The sequence below is a fragment of the Oncorhynchus tshawytscha genome, unplaced genomic scaffold, assembly GCF_018296145.1.
Source record: "Oncorhynchus tshawytscha isolate Ot180627B unplaced genomic scaffold, Otsh_v2.0 Un_contig_1639_pilon_pilon, whole genome shotgun sequence".
NCBI lineage: Eukaryota > Metazoa > Chordata > Actinopteri > Salmoniformes > Salmonidae > Oncorhynchus > Oncorhynchus tshawytscha.
Genome location: NW_024609675.1, coordinates 129,278 through 135,533, shown reverse-complemented (window position 1 = coordinate 135,533; position 6,256 = coordinate 129,278). Strand labels below are relative to the sequence as shown.

Below are 6,256 nucleotides of genomic sequence, written 5' to 3'. Positions count from 1 at the left end.
TGTGTGTGTGTGTGTGTGTGTGTGTGTACGTAGACTGAGCCTCTGCTACAGCTTCTGATCCTGTCTGAAACACAGACCTAAAAACATATGAGGAAGGGAAAGTGTGTGTTGGTTGCAAGGGAGAATATTGTGTTTGCTTGTGCAACATAAAGTGTGTATTCTCCAGCACAGGATCATAACGCTGGCAAGTGAAATGTAAAAGGTTATTTGGGTGTTTCCAGAAAGCCAGCTACAGCAGTGCTTCCAAAGGAGGAAGTTGTTTGTCAATGATGAATGTTCTCTTCTGAAACAGACTTTATTTAGCATATGGCCTCACTGAGACTGCATTGTGGTTTCACCCCTTCTCTCTCTCTCTCTGTGTGTTAGTGTGTGTTAATGTGTGTTTGTGTTTGTGTGTGTTTGTGTTTGTGTCGTGTGTGTGTGTGCGTGTGTGTGTGTGTGTGTGTGTGTGTGTGTGTGTACGGTGAGACATCTTCTAAACAGCTTGAGAACAAGGTTCCGTTTGCGCAACTGCAGGACTGCATCATATCCTGTCTGTCAGAACTGTGACAAGGACAGTTAATGTTTGGAGCTGCCATCTCTACTAACCGTGCTGTCTGGGGGGATCAAGGTATGTATCAGTGTCATTTACAGTGTTTGTTGTTGTTGTTGTTGTTGTCTATAGGATCGTATATTTATTAATGATGTGTCAAAGTTGATGTGTTTTGGGTTTCTGTTACAGAACTATGCCTTTGTTTAACCTCTCTATCCTGTCCTCTCCCCCTTCCTTCCTTCCTTCCTTCTTTCCTTTATCTCTCTCTCCCTGTCCCTCCCTCTTCTCTCTCTCTCTCTCCCTATCCCTCCCTCTTCTCTCTCTCTCTCTCCCTGTCCCTCCCTCTTCTCTCTCTCTCTCTCTCTCTCTCTCTCTCTATCCCTCCCTCTTCTCTCTCTCTCTCTCCTCTCCCTCTCCCTCTCTCTCTCTCTCTCTCTCTCTCTCTGTCCCTCCCTCTTCTCTCTCTCTCTCTCCCTGTCCCTCCCTCTTCTCTCTCTCTCTCCCCCCTGTCCCTCCCTCTTCTCTCTCTCTCTCTCTCCCCTATCCCTCCCTCTTCTCTCTCTCTCTCCTTTCTCTCCCTGTTCATCCCTCTTCTCTCTCTCTCTCCTGGTCCCTCCCTCTTCTCTCTCTCTCTCTCTCTCTCTCCCTGTCCCTCCCTCTTCTCTCTCTCTCTCTCTCCCTGTCCCTCCCTCTTCTCTCTCTCCCTCTCCCTCTCTCCCTATCCCTCCCTCTATCCCTCCCTCTCTCTCTCTCTCTCCCTTTCTCTCCCTGTTCATCCCTCTTCTCTCTCTCTCTCCTGGTCCCTCCCTCTTCTCTCTCTCTCTCTCTCTCTCTCTCTCTCCCTGTCCCTCCCTCTTCTCTCTCTCTCTCCCTGTCCCTCCCTCTTCTCTCTCTCCCTGTTCATCCCTCTTCTCTCTCTCTCTCCTGGTCCCTCCCTACCTCCCTCTTCTCTCTCTCTCTCTCTCTCTCTCTCCCGGTCCCTCCCTACCTCCCTCTTCTATCTCTCTATCTCTCCCGGTCCCTCCCTACCTCCCTCTTCTCTCTCTATCTCTCCTGGTCCCTCCCTACCTCCCTCTTCTGTCTCTCTCTCTCTTCCGGTCCCTCCCTCCCTCCCTCCCTCCCTCTCTCTCTCTCTCTCTCTCTCTCCCTGTCCCTCCCTCTTCTCTCTCTCTCTCTTCCGTTCCCTCCTTACCTCCTTCTCTATCTCTATCTCTCTGTCCCTCCCTACCTCCCTCTTCTCTCTCTCTCTCCCTCTCTCTCTCTCTCTCTCTCTCTGTGTGTCACCTCCCTCCATCTCTCTCCCCCTGAACTCCCCCCAGACTCCCTGCTATGGAGGCAGTAGGTAAGTATGACTTTACTGCCACTGCTGAGGACGAGCTGAGCTTCAGGAAGGGAGACAACATGAAGGTAAAGAGGACAGCAATCCCTTTCCACACTGCTAGTGTACCCTACTAGCAAGGGCATATAGTAAACATAAGTAGACAACCCTTATGTCGGAAGAAATACTCCATGCAACACTGTCTTGCAAACCCATTGTTAGTTGATAGGTGCTGACATGTTGGTCACAGGCCTTTGTTATAGCATTCAGTAAGCTATGTTGTGAGACGGTCAAATGGCAAACATGTATAAGTCATACGGTATCCACAGCATTTCCTGTTTGCACTCTGTGACTTATGTCAATAGTAGGCTACAGTACTTCTCCATTCTAACCACTTTAAGTGTGTGTGTGTGTGTGTGTGTGTGTGTGTGTGTGTGTGTGTGTACGTGTGTCCCTCCTCTGTTCTCTGTAGATCTTGGGCACCAATGATGACTGGTTGATGGCTGAGCGACATGGAAAGAAGGGATTCATACCACGTAACTACATCAACATTCACCTACCCAGGTCATACTTATTACCCAAGACAATCACCTACCCAGGTCATACTTATTACCCAAGACAATCACCTACCCAGGTCATACTTATTACCCAAGACAATCACCTACCCAGGTCATACTTATTACCCAAGACAACACCTACCCAGGTCATACTTATTACCCAAGACAATCACCTACCCAGGTCATACTTATTACCCAAGACAATCACCTACCCAGGTCATACTTATTACCCAAGACAATCACCTACCCAGGTCATACTTATTACCCAAGACAATCACCTACCCAGGTCATACTTATTACCCAAGACAATCACCTACCCAGGTCATACTTATTACCCAAGACAATCACCTACCCAGGTCATACTTATTACCCAAGACAATCACCTACTCAGGTCATACTTATTACCCAAGACAAACACCTACCCAGGTCATACTTATTACCCAAGACAATCACCTACCCAGGTCATACTTATTACCCAAGACAATCACCTACCCAGGTCATACTTATTACCCAAGACAATCAAGCAGTACTGTGTGCCAGTGTGTGTCGGCTATGTGATGTCTGTGTGTAAGCAGGTGTGAACACAATCCGATGTTATGAAAAATACTAAATACTATTTTGTTTACTGCTCTCCCTCTCCCCCTCTCTACTCCTCCCTCCCCCTCTCCCCCATCTCTAGTTGGTACCAGGAGAGTGCTAGTCGAGGTGAGGCCCAGGAGTCTCTCATGACCCAGCCTGTAGGATCCTTTCTGATCAGGGGCAGCCAGAGCTCCCCAGGAGATTTCTCCATATCCGTTAGGTCAGTGTGTGTGTGTCTTTACATTAAAAAGCTAGATTAATGTATACGACAACATCATTGACATATTTGCCTCCTATTTGCATCATATCACTATATCTATCTATCTATCTACCTACCTACCTACCTACCTACCTACCTACCTACCTACCTACCTACCTATCTATCTACCTATCTACCTACCTATCTATCTACCTACCTATCTATCTATCTACCTACCTATCTATCCTGCCTGCCTACCTCCTACCTACCTGCCTGCCTGCCTGCCTGCCTGCCTGCCTGTCTGCCTGCCTGCCCATCTGCCTGCCTGCCTGCCCACCTGCTGCCTGCCTGCCTGCCTGCCTGCCTGCCTGCCCCATGCCCACCTGCCTACCTACCTACCTACCTACCTACCTATCTACCTACCTATCTATCTACCTACCTACCTACCTACCTCTCCTCTCCCAGACACGAGGCAGACGTGCAGCACTTCAAGGTGATGGCAGACACCAGAGGGCAGTATTACCTCTGGTCTGAGAAGTTCAGCTCCTTCAACGAGCTGGTGAACTATTACATGAACAATTCTGTCTCTAAACACAGCCGCATCTATCTGCTGGACACAGAAACACAGGTACCAGTTATAAGTATTTATAAAGGGTTTATAAGGGGTTTATGAAGGGCTTATACGTAGTTAATAAAGGAGCTGGTGGAGTACTATATGAACAACTCTGTCTCTAAACAGCATCTATCTGCTGGACACAGAAACACAGGTACCAGTTATAAGTATTTATAAAGGGTTTATAAGGGGTTTATGAAGGGCTTATACGTAGTTAATAAAGGAGCTGGTGGAGTACTATATGAACAACTCTGTCTCTAAACAGCATCTATCTGCTGGACACAGAAACACAGGTACCAGTTATAAGTATTTATAAAGGGTTTATAAGGGGTTTATGAAGGGCTTATACGTAGTTAATAAAGGAGCTGGTGGAGTACTATATGAACAACTCTGTCTCTAAACAGCATCTATCTGCTGGACACAGAAACACAGGTACCAGTTATAAGTATTTATAAAGGGTTTATAAGGGGTTTATGAAGGGCTTATACGTAGTTAATAAAGGAGCTGGTGGAGTACTATATGAACAACTCTGTCTCTAAACAGCATCTATCTGCTGGACACAGAAACACAGGCAGGAGTAGAACTATGGAGGATCCCTGTTCACTAAATGATGGTGTAGGGTACTTCAAGCTTGATAAATAGCTAAAACTGTTCATTATCGGTTTATCGAATCTGAGAGAAAAGTTATGACAGTGCTCTCTCTCTCTAATTTCACTTTTCTTCCTAGGAGAAGGGATTTGGCCAGACCAGGACATCAGCCCCATCCTCTCAGCCCCAGCTTCACCAGTCCCTGCCCCGCGCACCCCAGCCTCACCTGCCCCTGCCCAGCATACCCCAGCCTCACCTGCCCCTGCCCAGCCCCCAGCCTCACCTGCCCCTGCCCAGCACCCCAGCCTCCCAGCCAGCCCACCTGCCCCGCACCCCAGCCTCACCAGCCCCTGCCCAGCATACCACAGCCTCACCAGCCCCTGCCCAGCATACCCCAGCCTCACCAGCCCCTGCCCAGCATACCCCAGCCTCACCATCTCCTGCCCCGTGTACCCCAGCCTCAACAACCCCTGCCCCGCACACCAGACCCTATACCCCCACCACAGGTAGTATACTCTCTACAACCAAATCCCTCCTGTGTGTGTGTGTCTGTGTGTCTGTGTGTGTGTGTGTGTGTGTGTATGTACCTCCATGCATGTGTGTGTATGTATAGAATGAAGCTACGTGTCTAATCAACCCCTGTGTGTGTGTGTGTGTGTGTGTGTGTGTGTGTGTGTGTGTGTGTGTGTGTGTGTGTGTGTGTGTGTGTGTGTGTGTGTGTGTGTGTGTGTGTGTGTGTATAGAATGACCTCCATGCATGTGTGTGTGTGTGTGTGTGTACCTCCATGCATGTGTATGTATAGAATGAAGCTACATGTCTAATCAACCCCTGTGTGTGTGTGTGTGTGTGTGTGTGTGTGTGTGTGTGTGTGTGTGTGTGTGTGTGTGTGTGTGTGTGTGTGTGTGTGTGTGTGTGTGTGTGTGTGTGTGTGTGTGTGTGTGTGTGTGTGTGTGTGTGTATAGAATGAAGCTACGTGTCTAATCAACCCCTGTGTGTGTGTGTGTGTGTGTGTATAGAATGAAGCTACGTGTCTAATCAACCCCTGTGTGTGTGTGTGTGTGTGTGTGTGTGTGTGTATAGAATGAAGCTACGTGTCTAATCAACCCCTGTGTGTGCACCTGTGTTCCAGCGTGCGGCCGTGACCACGGGGGGCGGTGGTCTGATGCAGGTGAGAGCTCAGTATGACTTCAACGCCGAGGAGAAGGACGAGCTGAGCTTTAAGGCCGGTGACATCATCGAGGTGCTGGAGTGTTCCGACATGTCATGGTGGAAAGGAAGACTGAGGGGACAAGCGGGAGTGTTCCCTTCCAACTACACCAACCCTGTATGAGAGAGAGAACATGGCTAGCATTTAGAGCTAAATAAGTATCTTCATTCATTATAGCAGACGTTCTTATCCAGAGCAACTTAAAGGAGCAATTAGGGTTAAGTGCCTTGCTCAAGGGAATATTGACTTTTCACTCAGGGATTCGAATCAATGACCTTTCGGGTTACTGACCCAACAGTCTTAACCTCTAGGCTTCCTGCCTCCCTAACAATAACAACTATATTTCTGAGAGAGAGAGAGAGAGAGACAGAGAGAGAGAGAGAGAGAGAGAGAGAGAGAGAGAGAGAGAGAGAACAATGATTAGCTTTAGCATTAAATATATGTATTGTAACTTTCTTTCTGGTTTATTATCAATGTACTTTACCATACCGTAGGCTTATGTCAGGATAACACAACTATTTACAACTTCAGAACACAATTATTACTGTATGATTATCAAATAAATGATTTTCTGTAAGCCCCTGTATAAATGTTAATCAATGTTGCAACATAGCTACCATTCATTTAGAGTTTGACTTATGTGAGAGCAATAGCCTTGGATC

At 47.7% G+C, this 6,256-nt stretch overlaps 1 pseudogene; it reads left to right on the top strand.

Annotated features, from left to right (window-relative positions):
* The first annotated feature begins 411 nt into the window (after window positions 1–411).
* On the top strand, window positions 412–6,171 carry LOC121845451 (annotated as a pseudogene).
* Window positions 6,172–6,256: the final 85 nt, after the last annotated feature.